The 16908-nt window shown below is 38.3% G+C and overlaps 1 pseudogene; it reads right to left on the bottom strand.

Moving 5' to 3' along the window:
* LOC138166579 (H/ACA ribonucleoprotein complex subunit DKC1-like) overlaps positions 1–8170 on the bottom strand; it is a 19976-nt pseudogene extending 11806 nt beyond the window's left edge.
* Positions 8171–16908: the final 8738 nt, after the last annotated feature.

Raw genomic sequence — 16908 nt, 5'->3', positions numbered from 1 at the left:
GCCAGTTATTTCTGGGTGTGGTGCTGAGTATCTGAGTCCAGATTTGATCCAGGTCATCCTGACACTGGAGCCGGTGCTCTTACTCACTGAGCCACCTGGCTGCCCCTTAGTTTCAAAGTATTGTCATAGGAGAGCCTGATTTCATTTTTCTCATTGATCTTTCTTGCTTTAGTCCTCAGACCACAAATATTACCTCTCTTAGCATTGAAAAAGAGCCAGATCTAAGATGGAAATTGTCAGTACCCATCATCAATGTGACTCCAGAAAACCTTGAAGGACGAGCCCCTTAGTACTAAGCCTTCTAATGTCTGCTGACAGAAACTTTCCTGGAATGTAGCACTTTTTGCAAATGTCCTAGGGACAGTGACCAAACAGAGACTACCATTCTCCTCTACCGTCTCTCTACTTCTGGAAAACCTGAGGAGGTGGGAAGGAGGCAATACTAGAACTACAGGTGAGCTGAGGTCAGGGAAACATGCTCCTTATGTCAATCTCCTATAGACAGGGAAAAACTACCAACTATATGTTCACATTGAAGAAAGCTAGAAGAGTTGGTGGGCAGCACCATCAAAAAAGATTTACTATTCCTGTTACAGGATGGAGAAGTGACCGAGAGAAGGAATCATGAATCCTCACCTGTTGTGCTGCAGACACCACTCTAGGACCTCGACATGGGCCAACAAACCGTCACAGGCATCTCTGACGAATTTGTCACACTCTTGATTCTGCTTTCAAATGAGAGAAAGGAGAGATGTTGATTCAAACACTTGGGGCCAGAGACTAGGACGACCCAGTTCTGGACAAATAGAAATCACTAGAGAAATCCAAGGCTTCAGAATGGAATAATTACCTCTGTCCTGTGGAAGGTCTTGGAGCAACAACTTAGCCGACTCCAGGCTCTGACAATAAGTCCATCCCAGAAGCACAAGTAGTTGATTGAGAGACCTGAATTCTCTATCCAGCAAGCAACTCAGACCTGAAAAGTCTTCTTCCTTTAATAGTGTTAGTGCTGTCGTCTGAAGTCCAAGAAGAGGGTTATGAGAGATTGACAAACCCACAAAAAAAATCTAAATAAATTTGGCTTGAACGATAAAGGTGACGGTTTCCTAGTGTAGGGTTTCTTGGCAATTACAAAGTTGGAGAGCAAATTGAGTGGGGCCGATTTTCAGGTTCTGCCAAAGGGAACTGTATCCTACAGGGAAAAGTTTTACTTCTCCATGCATGTCCTGAATCTCATGAACTCATCTAAAGACTAGGGAAAAAATGGCATCAGGCTTATTGGATTATTGGCCTACTATGATCCTCTTTCTAGAGTAACCACTAGATTTTGCTAACATTCTGCTTACTTCAAGAGATGTGTGCAATGTAATCACATGTTATGCTGTGGAACCTTTACATAAGAGGTACTGCACATCAGGAATGCATTCCCTCTTCAATCTTCTGCTTCAGGCAATCCCTGGCTTCCCTCAAAGCACCAATCAGGTGTCCCCTCTTACGTGAGGCTGTTCCTCACACCTCTCTCTCCTCCCCTGTTATTAATGCTATCTTACTCTTAAAAATACTTTGTATTAAGATGATAGATTTCAAGCTGAGACCATAGAGGCAATTTGGTCCAACCTTCTCATCTGAAAAATGACGAAACTAAGTCCCAGAGAGATTAAACGACCTGAGGTCACAGAGATGATTAAGTGACAGAAGTCCTCTTACTCCAAATCTAGTACTCTTTACACTATAAAACACAATCTCTCAACTTTGTACTTTTTATTTGAATACAGAGGATCATATATCCAATGCAAGAAGAGATCTTAGTGGTTCTGGTCTAACCCCTTCATCTTATATATGAGGTTAAGTAACTTGCCCAAGACCACATAGAAATTAGGGGACAAATTCAGGCTCTGAAAATTTGGTGCTCTAATGATGTAATTTCAATAGAATCAAAGCTTCTTGTCTTTATAGCCTCAATCCATAGCCCAGGGCCTTGAACAAGACAAACACTTAATAAATATTTATCAGATGGGATTATTTATACCAGTCAATCATATTTGTAATGCCTAGCCTTATAATGCCTAGTTTTTGCTGAATGAACCAAAACTGATGATCAATGGTGCAAGCTCTCTGGTTTCCTTCTTATCCCTGGGAGAAGAGAGAAGAATTTGAGCAGAATTAAGGAGCAAGACACTGAGCAAGAATAAGGAGAGGTTTGTACTTGAGGAGAAATTTGGGAAAAATTAAGAAAAATTTGAAGAGGAGCATAATCTTGGTCCCAGTTTCTATGAGAGAATGATGAAAGAAAAAGAACGAGGATTAATGAGGATAAAATGAGACTTGAAGAGAGACTCAGGAGAAAGGACAGGAGAAGGTAATTGCAAGGTAAAATAAGAAAGATAGGTAGAACAAACTAGAGGATAAAACAAATTAGTAGAGTGGATTGGTTGTTGGGATAGATAAGTAGGTGAAATAGGAAATTAGTGCAAAGGAGTAGGGGAAAAGTGTGTAGCTGTGGAATAGTTGATACTAAAGAAAGGAAGGTTATTAATAGGTGATAAATAGCTGTGAAGCCATCATTATATACTTACAGCTAAATAACAGACTTAAGGTTCATCCTGAAGAGAAGGAAGTTCTGAAGAGGAGAGGCAGAGGCTTGTCCTCCAAGGAATCACAGCACAACCACTGAAGCTATCAGGAGAAATCCTCCAAAAGGAGTCAGAGGAAGAAATGAAGAGTGGAACTGATGATGCCCTGCTTAGGGACACTGAGGCAGTTATTTGCTGCCATGCTAACAATAATAGAGAAGTCCCTTGTCTTCCAGTGGCATGTATCTAAGATTCATCAAAATGGAAGTCTGAAACACAATTCTAGCAATTCATATAGGCACAAATAATATTGCCAGAAAGAGTCTAAAAAGTATTGCCAAAGATTATGAGATTTTGAACAAGAGATTAAAGATTATATAGGTACAGATTGTTTTTTTCTCACTGTAGTTTACTGATAGCAAACTGTACAAAAGAAAAAAGTAATTTGGGAAGTAAACAGTTAGCTAAAATAGTGGTGTCTGAGAATGGGATTTGGATTTCTGTACCATGACTTAAATGCAGTGATTAGAGATGTTTGGACTAAATTTAATAAAAGCAGAAAAGAATGAACACTTAATTGGGCAAATGCAAACTTAATCAAAAGGACTTTAAACTAAAAAAAGGATTGGAAAGGGAGAAAATTGCCTAGCTGTAGGCAATTTTCAAAGCTAGATACCATGGAAAGGATAGGAGATGAGACACTCAGGAATTGTAGGAGATAAAATCCAAGAAAGGATCCAGTAGTGAATGCAATGCCCTCAACTACCTCTAAATACTCAAAGTTTAAGCAAGAAGCAAGAGGAAATAGTTTTTCTAACATAAGCTAGCAAATCTGGCTTGAGGCATCACTGAGACTGATGGGATAAAATCCATTATTTGAATATGGCTCTAGAGGGGAATAATACCTTATTTAAAAGATACAGACAGGTAAAGGGGAAGAAGAATGAGGTAGAGACGTGCTGCATATTAATAAGTTATTCTCATGTGAAGAAATCCAGGAATGTGAGTGGGTAAGAATAGTGGAGAACATCTGGACAATGGAAGAAGAAATATAAGCAATTCTGTATGCCATAGACCCATCTGAACAGAAAGAGTTCAGGAAATAGATCATAGACCTGGCATGGAGAAGTGATCTATATACTTTTTGGAAGTCTCTCTCTGCCAAAAGGAGAACAGCTAATAACACCCTGATCTTCACTAATAATATTTGAAATTTAATAATAATAATAATAATTTATCCTTCCTCAAAAAGAGGAAATTCTATATTGGATCTAATTCTCACTAACTGGGAGGAGCTGGAGGAGTTGGGGTGGAAATGGTGGGATCTTTGGAGGAAGTAACTACTCCTTCCCAAAGGCTGTGATTGAAGGGAAGGAAAGTTGAGTGTAGTTTTCATGTAACCTAGGTCTCATGGAAACCTCAGGGAAAGGATGAGCAGGACTCCATTCTACAGAGAAAGGTAGCTCAGGAAGATTGAAAAATTCTGAAGACCAAGGGAAATGATCCCAATGAAGAAGAAAAATGGAATTATCTGAAGAGTAAGCTGCAGCTGCACAAGGAACCAACCAACCAACTTACAATTTTTAAAAGACATAAACAAAAGATGGAAACACAGGCATGTAAAAGAAAATGAATAAAAGAGTGGTACAGTCCTATAAAAAGTGTCAGAAATACTAAAGTCCAGAATGAGCTGAGGCTGATAAAGGAAGCTATGGACACCAAAAAGGGATTTCAAGAAGAGATAGGACTGCTACTTGGAGTGAAAGAAGTATAAATGACCAAAGAGAGGACTTTGAGTGACTCAAAGTTTACTTTGCTTTTGTTTTCTCTGTCCAGAAGAACAATCTGTGGACTGGAAATGACAGAACAATAGCTGACAGAGAGCTGATACAGGGAGTTGATATCCAAAGTAAGTGAGTAAGATGATAATAAGAGAGCACTTAGTCATCTTTGTTGGATTTAAATCACCTGGCCCGGATAAATTACATCCTCCAATGCTTAAAGAAAGGCTAAATGGGGGAGGCTAGGTGGCCCATTAAATAGAGCACCAGCCCTGGAGTTAGGAGGACTTGAGTTCAAATCCGACCTCAGACACTTACTAGCCATTGAGCAAGTCACTTAACCCCAATTGCCCTGCCCTTCCCCCTCCAAAAAGCAAAAGAATAAAAAGAGAGAGAGAGAAAATGGCTAAATGTGAGAGGCTAGCAAACCATTGTCAGTAATAGCTGAAAAGCTGTGAAAAATTAGGAGAGGTAATTCAAATGTGGACAAAAAAGGAAAGAGAATAAAGTCTAAAAAGTACAGGCCAAAAAGTCTGAATTCTTGGGAAAATTCTAGAATGGATCATTTTAGAAAACAACCAGTGAACATATAGCAAAGTGGAGATTACAAAGAGAAAGTGTGACTTCATCAAGCAATAAGTCATGCTAGACCAGGGGCGGGGAACCTGAGGCCTCGATGAGGCCATGTGTGGTCTTCTAAGACCTAGACCTTCTCACTGAGTCCAAGTTTTATAGGACAAATCCTTCTGTTGTTCTGGAAAATTTGTATTCAGTCAAAGGGTCACACTTGAGGACCTAGAGGACCACAGATTCCCCACCCCTGTGCTAGACTAACCTTATTTTTTTTCCCCACAGGATTACTAAACTTTTAGTTGAGAAGAATGAATAAACATAGTTTGCCTAGATTTTTTAACAAAACATTTGATAAAGTAGTTCAAATTATGTGGAGAAGATGGAGAAATGTGGACATAACTGCTTAAATGGACAAATTCACAGTAGTCATTCCATTAATAGTTCGGTTTCACTAGGCAGGACATCTCCAGGGCCACAGTATCCTAGGGATCTGTGTTGTTTAACATTTTTAACAATGACTCGGATAAAGGCACAGAGTGCCTTAACTCATCAAATTTAATGACACAAAGCCAAGAAATCTTGTAGCTACTATACTGGATGACAGAATCAGTAAACAAAAATATGGCATCTTTCTTAGGACTTAGCAGCGGGTCATAATTAAGCTCTGGTGGATACCCTAGGACAGTCATCCCAGACTGTTGCTCAGGTACTACTTGAAGCAGCTTCTATGTGATAGTAGCCCTAGAGCAAGAGCACTGGATTGAATCTAATTAAATAAAATTTGATAGGATCAGGGAACTCATACTTGGGTTCAAAAAATTAACTTTAAAAGTACATGATGGGGGAATAGGGTTAGAGAGTAGTTTGTCTGAAAAAGATCTGGGGGCTTTAGTGGACTGCAAACTCAATAATACCAGTCAGCAGTGTGGCTCTGGCTAGTAATCAGACACCCTGGGGCTACCTCAACAGAGGCATTTGCTTCCAGGAATAAGGAAGTGAAGAGTCCTTCTGTACTCTGTCCTTGTCAGACCCTATCTGGACTGCTGAGTTCAGTTTTGGAATGTTAGGCTGGTATCCAGGGAATATGCAGAGAACAACCAAAGCTCTCATGCCTATGTTATATAGATTCCTATTAAAAGAAATGGGCATGTTTCATCTAGAGAAGAAAAAAGACTCTTAGGGCACATGATGACTGTCTTCAGGTATTTGAAAGGCTATAAATAGAGGACGAATGAGAATTGTTCTGTTCTGTTCTGTTCCCAAGAGCAGAAACAAGTAGTGGATGGGAAGACACAAATCCAGGCTGGATGACTTGGCAGACTTTCTAACGACTAGAGCTGTCTAAAAGTAGAATGGTTGAACTGGAAGGTGATGAGGTTTTTCCTTACTTGAAGTCTTCAGACAGAGTCTGAATATCAGAGATGATATAAAGGGGAATTCCTTGGGCATGGATTGGACCAACAATGCTAAATTCTGTGATTCTCTATGAATTACAGAATAACCTGACTTGGTCATACCAGGACCTGCTCCAGAAGGTGTTTGTGGCTACTCAAGCAGTAAAAATAGGGCATCTTCCAAGTCTGGGTTCTATTAGGACTAGAGAACAGAGTCAGCATTGCCTTCTCAGGATTCAGATGTTGAGATGGAACTAGAAATCAACAATACTGCAGTAGTTACTGAGGAAAAACCATGATCTCAATTCCTATGATCAGCCCCATTTTTAAATAACTGATACAAGAGTTTGTCACTTCACAACTTCCATAACTTTCCCATTTTTCTATTTGCTCTGAAAAAATCCTTCTTTCTTATTGCTAATAACTTATCTGTCTTCTACTACAGCCACCTTAGTTTATTAACTAATACCCAACACTCCTAATCCCCATTACTACATAGCTTTCCTTGCCAGATTCCATAGTCTGGAGAATATAAACCCAAAAGAAGTTAACATACCAGAATTTAGCACAGGAAAAGCTTTGATCTCTGGATACAGATAGGGTGGAGAAGAGAAAAACCTTACCTTTTCCCAGTGTTTTAGAACCCAGTGGCTTTTCCTTCACCTCTTCTGCGTAGATATTGCCATATATGGCAACCAGGCTCCAGCTAGCTCTCCTTATCAGGCACCCTAATATTTGCTCCTCTGTAAGGGGATCATCTTCAGTTTCACAAGCTCTAAGCATCTCCTCACACAGGAGATGCCATTCAACCCCAAAGGGTTCTGAAGGGCAGCATAGTATATGCACAGTCCCATAGATGGCACTAACTACCCCAGGGGTGACAGGACTGGGACCCTTTAGAGGGCGACAGGACTGGGACCCTTTAGAGACTTCAGTGCTTTCTGAATAAAGTTGATCAATAGTTTCTGCAAAGGCCAGTCACAGGTTCCTATGCCATTGTTCTCTCCAAGCAAGAGATCCAGCAGGGCCTGTGCCTGTGGGGGTGCCTGCCATAGGAGGTCCCAGAGGGTGGAAACAGCTTTTGTGCTGAGCTGGGGTGCCCAATTCTCCCCCTTACTAATGCTGTCAGTCAAAGACCCTATATCATCTTATGGTATGCATAGCCTCATACAACTCCTGTGGGAAGAGTAGTTGGTCAGAAATGCCTAAAAAGCAATCACTTTGGTGCGTTCTTCTCTTTCCTTCATTACCAATATAGAATTTGTTACCAAAACCTGTTCCCTCTTTCAAAATGACTCTGAAGTCATTCGTTCCTCTCCACTCACAGTCACAAGGGCCTCATCACCTCATTTCTGTAACAACATCCTAGTTTCCTTTTCTGCTTCCCGTCTTTCCCCAACCCAACACACCCTGTACTGTTTGAGGTAAGGACTGGCCCAGTGATTTCATTCATATAGGGCCCCTCCTTTCTATAAAAGACAGCACTTAAAATGAGTATCCTATGGTTTAGCACCTAGGAGCTCAAGGTATATTTCTTTGTCTCTCCAACCAGACTTAGTTCCTCAGGAATAGTGACCATGTTTTCTACTTTTCTTGTATGTTACATAATTTAGTATAGTGCAAGATACATACTAGGTCAATAATCATTTTTATAGACTCAGGAATGGCTCATGGGATTGTGGTGCCCCTACTCCTAGGCTCAAATATAAACTCCTTTGTTATGCATTTAAAGTCCTTTAAAATCTGACCCCAACCCACATTTCCCAACCTTCCCAGTCAGTCCTTCCAGACTCGCCTTCTTAATGTCCTTTCTGTACAACCCTGCATTTCTCACCTTGGCACTGGACATGCCTATAATGGTCTTCTTTCCTCTTCACCTTCATCTCAGAGAGTCTCTACTTTCCTTCAGGGATTAAGTTAAGTGCTATTGTCTATATGAAGGCTTTTCTAACTAACTAATTTGTAGTTACCCCACAAAATTATCTTCCATCTACCCATGCATATATGGCATCTCCCAGTTAGACTCTAAGCCACATGGGGGCAAAAAAATGCTTCCACTTTTGTCAGTGTATACCGAGATCCTAGCACAGTGCCTGGCATGGAGAGATGCTTAATAAATGTTTAAGGGCAGCCAATTTTATGCCCAAATCCCCACTACACTTCTAACTTGAGTGGATGAGACAAAAGGCCACAATAATCTGTTTTAAACATTTCATATGACTCCCTTTATGCTGGCATTTCTTTGCTGATGATGATGAGAAGTGGATATGTGAATTATTCCCTAAGAATATCAAAGGCTTAAGGAAGTGGTAGATACTCATTTTCAGTATTCTAGAAAGAGTGATTTTATATTAAGTTGTGAGAAGCAATGTGAACTGGCCTCATACTAGCTCTGTAGTACTGGCCAAGTCCCTTAATTTCTCAGTACCTCAGGAAACTCTAAATCCACAAGTTATCAAGAAGATGGCCATCCACACTGGCAGAGCTCCTCACAAAATACTACCTTCATCAGTGAAATCAGAGATCCACTTAGAAAAATAAAGAGAAATTGTATCTTCTCATTTCACAATTATATTTAGCCTAGAGGCATAGCTCCTTAACCTTGAAGTTTTGCCACCTTTTTCAGTTCAAAAATTAAACTCCTTATCCCCATGGATCAATAAGAACAAATCTGTGGTCTGAGGTGTGTCCATGGACAAATAAAAGATAATGCTATATATCAAAGCCCTGATGACATCTGTTATAGCTCCTTTAAATAATAAACAATACAAAGGGTATCCCAACCAAAAGTAGGAAGCACCTGCCAACATGAGAAAGGATGCTGGATTTACCTACTTTCCATTCAAAATACAAAGGGATAAAAGGCAAAAACTCTTCACACATAATACTATTTCTTTTTTCATTGTTAAATATATCTTTTATTTATTTATTTATATATCATTTAAAACTTAATACTGAACATGACTAAAACCAATTCTACTTGGTTAGCAATTAAAGTATTCAGTCACTGTCAGCATGCCCACCAAAATTCTTTGTACATTCATTTTAATTTACTTAACTTACTAGATTGTAGTTAATGCATAGCCTTTCTTCTAGTTTTAAAGTTTTTTTTTTCCATTTGCATTATTTCATGAGGGTTTTTCCAGATTTATTTGGCTTTAAAATTCTGATCTTAATGCCAAATAATAAGTTAACAATATGGTCAATAAGTTGACCCTTTTCATATGCAAAGAACAAAAAAGAGTACATGAAGCTGTAAGGCTGTATGTGTGTTATGACCAACTTACTTTAATTTTTAAGTATATAATTAATTCAACATATTTTCAAAACTATGTAGCTTGTCTGTTTCCTACTGAAATATTATTCTCCCCTAAGCATATTTTTAAAGTGCTAAAATGACCTTTTATTGCTTTTTTTTTTACTTTCATTTCAGTAACTGCATCACTATCCCCCTTTTTGATATCACTCCATCCCTCCCCCATGGAAGAAAGAAAAAAACCCTTTTATCAGATATGCATCATCAGATATGAAGCAAACCAAATCTCCACATTGAACACATCTGAAAATTAACACTTCATTCTGCACTGAACGTAACATTCTCTCTGTCAGGAGGTAGGTAGGATGTCATCACTGGTCATTTGGAATCTTCATTTTTGTCCCTGCATCAGAGTTCTTAATCTTAATGATTTTCAAAGCTTTTTCTTTAAGATGTTGTTACTATATAAATTATTCTGTTCTGCTCACTTTACCCTGTATTAGCTGATCCAAGTCTTCCCAGATATGTATGACACCATCCCTCCCTTTCATTATTCTTTATGGTACAATAATATTCCATTCCATTCCATTCATTACCATCATTTGTTCAAGTATTACCCAAATGAAATATTTTTTAATATATGGGTTCCTTGCTTCTTTCTTTGATTCCTTTGGGATATAGGCTTAATAGAGGGTTATCACTGAATAAAAGGATATACACACAGTTTAGTCACGTTTGGGGAATAATTCTAAATAGCTTTCCAGAATGGATGAACCAATTTACAGCTCTACCAATAATGCATTAGTATGCTTGTATTCTTGGCCATTCCTTCAACAATTGTTATTTTGTCAACTCTGAAAGGTATGAGGTGGAACTTCAGAGTTGTTTTAAATTGCATTTTTTAATAAGGATTTTGATAGCTTGAATCTATTCCTTTGGGAATTGCCTGCTCATATCCTTTGACCATTTCTCTATTGGGGAATGGATCTTCTTATATATTTGAAGTAGTTTATATATACATATATTGGATATTAGATCTTTGCCAGAAAAATTTGTTGCAAAGCAATTTTCTTTGTATCCTTCCTACTTGTCAGTCTCAATGGCATTAAATTCAAATATTTGTTGAATAAATGGTATTCTATTCCATTAATTTAATATAAATTATTCAATCATCTCCCTATTTTTGGACATTTAGGTTATTTCCAGATTATTACAACTATATTTCAAACTTATTTGATACTCTTGGAATAGGTACTTTTTTCTTTTTTCTAAATTTAAATACTTTCTGAGTATATTCCCAAAAATGAAATTGCTGGGTGAAAGGGGATGATTATTGCTGTAGATTTTACTGCATACTGCTCAAGTATGGCTTTTTCTTCTTTTTCTTTTTTTTTTTTTTTGGCTTTTTGGAGGGCAGTTGGGGTTAAGTAATTTGCCCAAGGTCATACAGCTAGGTTTGTGTGTGTGTGTGTGTGTGTGTGTGTTATGTGTCTGAGGCTGGATTGGAACTCAGGTCCTCCTGATTCTGGGGCCAGCACTCTACTCACTGCACCACCTAGCCACCCCATGGCTTTTTCTTCTACAACCATACCAATACTAAGCTCCACTGCCTTTCATTATTTTCACAAGTCTGATGGGTATGAAGTGGTACTTCAAAATTATTTTAATATGCATCTCTTTGATTATTAGTAAAGCTGAAGGTTTTTAAAGTCATTCTTAACAAGCTTTTTTTTTTCCTTTTTCTGCAAATGATCTCATTCTTTTCCTTTGACCATTTACCCACTGTGGAGTGAAAGTTACCACAGCACATTATAAATAGCTCCCTACATATGTTAAATGTCAAGTTTTTTTATCCATCACATCTGTTTTAAATATTTCCCCTAATCTATTATCTTTCATTATTTTAACGAAATGGTGCTAATCATCCCTTCTATTTGTTGCATAGAAAAATATTTACCCTCTTTTTACAAATGAGATAACTTCCAGTTTCTTCCAACTTTTTATATTAAAAAAAGTGTAAATCTATGATCCTGCTGGATTTCACCAAGGGAATATAGTATAAGGTAAGATTCTAAATCCCTTTCCAAAACTGCCAAGAAATTTTCTTAAACTCATAATAAACTAATGAATTATTTCCCCCAATTTTCACTTCCTACAGGTTTATTAAACACTAATTTTCTGTATACATTTGTTCGGATTGCTTGTGTATTTTCAATTTTTTTCCTAATACCAATTTTGATGATAACTTCTTTATTATATTTTAAAACCTGAAAGTGCAAGACCACCTTCCCCAACTTTTCAATGTGTCCGGAAATATTCTTGTCTCTTTGGTTTTTTTTCTATGTAAACGGCATTCTGTATCTCATTCTATAAAGAAAAATCAATAATTTGATTGGATTAAACAAATTCATTTGGGCCAACTTGTCTTATTTCTAAAGGGAAAAAGAGAAGGAACAAACTCAGAGAAAATACCAGGAAGGCAATGGGGAACAAAGAATGTACCATTCCTTCCACTTAGCCCCGAGTTTTGATAACAGTAAGAAAAAGAGTGGCCTCCAAAGGATATGGTTTCAATGAACACAATAATTTTAGGGACAATCCAGGCTGAATTAAAAGAAGGGGGAAGAAATGTTACTTTAAAATTTTGAAGAAGTAGGGGAGTTTGAGAATGGTGAGGTGTAAGCCAAGGTTGAACAGGAGATTAAGAAATTAAGAAGAGCAAATTAGTAGGATGGATAGATGAGACAATGGAAGAATTTAGGATTAGGAAGTCTTGAATATGTAGGTACTTAAGAAGGAACCATTAGAGATGATTTGCTATAGAAATCTCTAGAAGAAATTAACTTTGTTAAACAGAGTCTTGCTAATAAGTGCATTGTAGAATTCAGAACACCAATTAAATTCATGCTATTATTGTTTTTCTATTTGTATAGGAGTGTTGAACTAAAGGCCATTTAATCTTCTGCTTTCATCTGGAAATTCACCAAGCCTAGTTTAAAGTAAGACGCAAATTTCTTTTTTTTCCCCTCTGTTTTATTTTTTAGTTTACATCATTCATTTCCACAAGATTTTGAATTACAAATTTTCTCCCCATTTTTCTCCTACCCATCATCCCAAAACAGAGATCCCACCGAATATCCCCTTCCCCCATCAGCTAGAGGCACATTTCTTAAGTAAAGGAACTGTCTTTGTACTCCCTAGCACCAAGGCCAGCCTTTCCAGCAGAGGGAACTTGATACTTTTTGAACTGAAATTAATTTTTACTTTCTTAAAACATGCATTGATTTTGAGGTATATAGTTCCTTCAGTTCATTCTCCCTCCTTACTTTTCTTCTTTTCATAAAAAGAAAAGGATATGGGAGTTTGAATTTTTTTTTTTGGTCACTGGCAACCCAAATCCAACAGCTACAGTCTAGAACAAAAACTATTAAAAAAGGACTTATCTAAAACCAGAGGAAGAAAGGGATCGATTAAGTTTCGCCTTTCTACTAAGCTGAGGTACAAAAGGTGGAATATAAAGAACAAAAGATTGAATAATATATTCAGCTTCTTTAGCAACAGCATTTAATAGCAGAAACAATATTATGAATACAACATGGAATTGCCTTTCATTTTTATTGGCTTAAGCAGCAATGAAATCTTCACCCACATATAGGGGGAGACAGGATTCGTATTTTTGAAGGAATGAAAGAAAATACTCTCTAGAGATGTTCTATCCATCCCCTCTTAAAGAGACTAGTTGTAAACAAGAAAAAGACTGTCTCAGGGGTACTTTCCTGGACAGGCTCTATACCAAGTTTTATGTAATAGTCATAAGCTACTGCTTATAACTTAATAAATGCCTGATAAAAATAAAAGCTTGAAAAGAATCTGGACTTGGGATTTTTCATTGATGCAAGGCAGCAGATCTCAAACTTTTTGGTCTCAGTACTTCTTTATACTCTTAAAAAAATTATTGAGGATTCCCTAAAAAGCTTTTGTTTGTGTAGGTCACATCTATGTCTCAGTAATATATGAAAATAGTTTTAACTCTGTGGACCCCCTGTAGCCGAGGACCGTTCATTTCGCTTTGGAAATATTTCTTGTATATTCATTCTTTCCTCCATTGTCACTGCCACCATCTTGCTTCTGGTACTTACTGCCTCACTCTTACACTTCTGTAGTAATCCTCTGCTTGGTCTTTTTGACACAAGTCTAGTCAGTCTTCTACTGTACTGTCACAGTGCCGGACCATATTACCCCTCCAAGATCAAATGTAAAATCCTGTTTGCTATCCAAAGCCTTTCATAAGTTGGCCCCCTCTTAAGTTTCCAGTCTTCTTGCACTTTACACACCTCTTCCTCCTTCTACATACTGTGATCTAGTGACATTGGCCTCTTTGTGGTTCCTTATACAAGACTTTCCACCTCCCAACTCTGGGCATTTTCACTGTGCCTGAATATTCTCCCTCCTCATCTTTGCCTACTGGCTCTTCTGACTTCCTTCAAGTCCCAGCTAAAAATCTCACCTTCTACAGGAAGTTCTTTCCTACCCAGCTCAATTCTCATATCTTCCCCCTCTTTATTATTTCAAATGTATCTTGCATATAATATAGCTTGATTGCACATAAGTGCTTGTGTGCTATCACCACCATTTGATTGCCAACTCTTTAAGGACAGGAACATCTTTAACCTTTAGATGTTTCTCTAGCACTTAGCACAGCGTCTGGCACATAGTAGGCACTTAATAAATATTTACTGATTGATACAAAAAGGTCTAGAAGACTCCAAATAGTGCCTGGACCATACTTTTGAGACCCATTAATAGGAATTCCCTCTACCAATGCAGGTCAGCACCTTCTCTGAAACATGAATCTGAGAGACCATGCCTAGACCATTGAGAAATTAACTCATGTCAAATTAATACACATTTATTAGATTCCTACTATATGCCAGGCATTGTGCTAAGTACTATAGATACAAAGAAAGGAAAAAACAGTTTTTGTCTTCAAGGAGCTCACAATATAATGAAGAAGACAACGTGCAACTAACAACATACAACCAAGATTTATGCCAGATAAACTGGAGAGCATCTCGGAAGGAAGGCACTAGCACGAAGGAAGACCAGGAAAAGTTTCTTGCACAAGGTGGGATTTGAGCTGAGAGTTTGAAAGAATTCTGAAGGTAAAAATAAGCAAGGAAGGAATTCCACATGTTCCATTTAGCAAAATGCACAGAACCAGGAGTGTCTTATGTAAAGAACAGGAAAGAGGTCCACTTCACAAATCTAAAAGTACTTGGAGGATAATAAAGTGTAAGAAGACTGGAAAACTAGGAAGAGGCTAGGTTATGAAGGTCTTTAAAAGTCAATCAGGATTTTATATTTGATCCTGGAGGTGACAGGGGTGATACCATATAGGGCTTTGATATGGTCAGACCATAGGAAGATCACTTTGACAGTTGAAAAAGGATTGAAGAAAGACTTAAAAAGTAGAGAGACTAACTAGCATGCTATTTAATAGTCCAGACATGAAAGCCTGCACTAAAATGGAGGCACTGTCAGAAGAGAAAAAAAGAGTTGTATATGAGAGATGTTTTGAGAGTAGAAAAGACAGCACTTGATGATTGATTGGATATGGGGTGGGGAGGGGTGCAGGGGGGGAGGGAAGAATTGGTGACAATGAGAAGTTGAAGATGACGCCAAGGTTTTGAGCCTAGGTGACTTAGGAGGATGGTGGTTGCCTTGACAACAATAATAAAATTCTTAACTAGAAGAGGGGAGAGTTTGGGGAGAAAGATAGAAAGTTCACTTTTGGATATGTCTATGTAACATATAGTTTGAGATGACCAAGTTAAGTGACTTACTTGCCCAGTGACACATAGCCAGTATGTATGAGACTGAACTAGAACTCAGGTGTTTCTGGTTTCAAGGTTAGCCCTCTATTCATTATTAAAAGAAATTTATCTTCTAGTTACTGAATGTGCGAAAATGCCTGAAATTTCACTCTAGTCATTATCTTAATATAATATACTAATTAAATTGTGAATGGGCAGTGTTGGTGATGGAACACTTAAGGGTATTTGCCTCATCAGGCCTGGACAAGTCACCAAAGTCTGCAAGATCTTTTCCACCTTCTTGGGGATATCCCCATGTCCTTTGTGTAGCTGAGGGACACATGCCTGTGCCAGTTCCCATTCTCCATGTTTCAGGCACTCACAAAAAAATTCAAAGAGGTGTTCTACTGAGGCAGCTTCCTCTTTTCTAAATGGATGCATTTTCCCTGCACAGAGTGTAGGGCATGGAGGAAAGTGAGCTATACTAAACAAACTGTTCTCAATCTTTCCCTTCTTGGAGCACCTCCTAGAAAAGGAAAAACAAATAGGAAGAGTCAGGAAAGCAATAGAAGGAGTTGGACTTAGCTTAATCAGCAGTTGCTAGTTCCATCAAAGAAAGGTACATTTGGAAAAAAGGTTATCAATTCTCATTTTGAAAGTTTGCTCAGATAATTTTCCTCCCTTACTCAAGGAGGTATTTAACTGAACAAATTGATGGGGTGCTTGGGATCTATGTTTGTAATATCAGTTTGTAAAACCAGTCTGTAAAAATCACATCCCCCCCTCCCCAGCCTCAGGGCATTAACTCTGCCCCTTTCCCCTGCCAGCACTCTGTCCAGCAACAACCCATGAACTGTTTATTTCTGCTTGGAACAATAACAAGCTACACCTATGAATCCTTCACTAAACCATCTATAAACATTTTAGCTTAGGCAAATGTTATCTCCCCTTAGTAAATGGTCAGCTGCCCCATGAATCCTTCAATGTACTATTTATAGGTTAACTCCTTAGCCAATTATACACATACTGAGTCTCCCTTAGCCTTGGTTCCCAACATCCATCTTGTCAAACATGACACTGATAGGTGGCAGACTAGGCACTTCTCAGTCAGCCCTTGACATCTAGCTGACTTAGTGACATTTCAGGCCTAAAACTACACCTCCATGTAGCCTCCCCTTGGGCTATTTCCCAGTGAATTATGGGCAATACTCCTGAGAAGTTGACTTTAAAAGTGCATGTTCCTTTAAGCACTGACCACTCCTTAACTCCTCCCTAATCCCACCCAGTTAGCATAATTGACACCTGATTTACTGCCTCAACTCCTTAAAAACTATGCCTAAGTCTTCTTTAAATTTGCAGGTTCCCTAAGAACCCCTGCCCGATGTAAAGCGTAACAATAAACTTTTACAATCCTGACTCCAAGTCAGCTTGGGCCTACTGAATTCTTTTCAGACTGAATCACAGGGATTCTGGTCATTGATATTGATCAGAGTTTCTGTATAACCTATTGCCATCCCC

This window comes from Petaurus breviceps, unplaced genomic scaffold (genome assembly GCF_028583685.1).
Source record: "Petaurus breviceps papuanus isolate PSGF00001 unplaced genomic scaffold, PetGlider_PUasm1.0 225, whole genome shotgun sequence".
Classification (NCBI taxonomy): Eukaryota; Metazoa; Chordata; class Mammalia; order Diprotodontia; family Petauridae; genus Petaurus; species Petaurus breviceps.
Note: the sequence above shows the minus strand (reverse complement) of the source record. Positions and strands in the feature narration are given on the sequence as shown.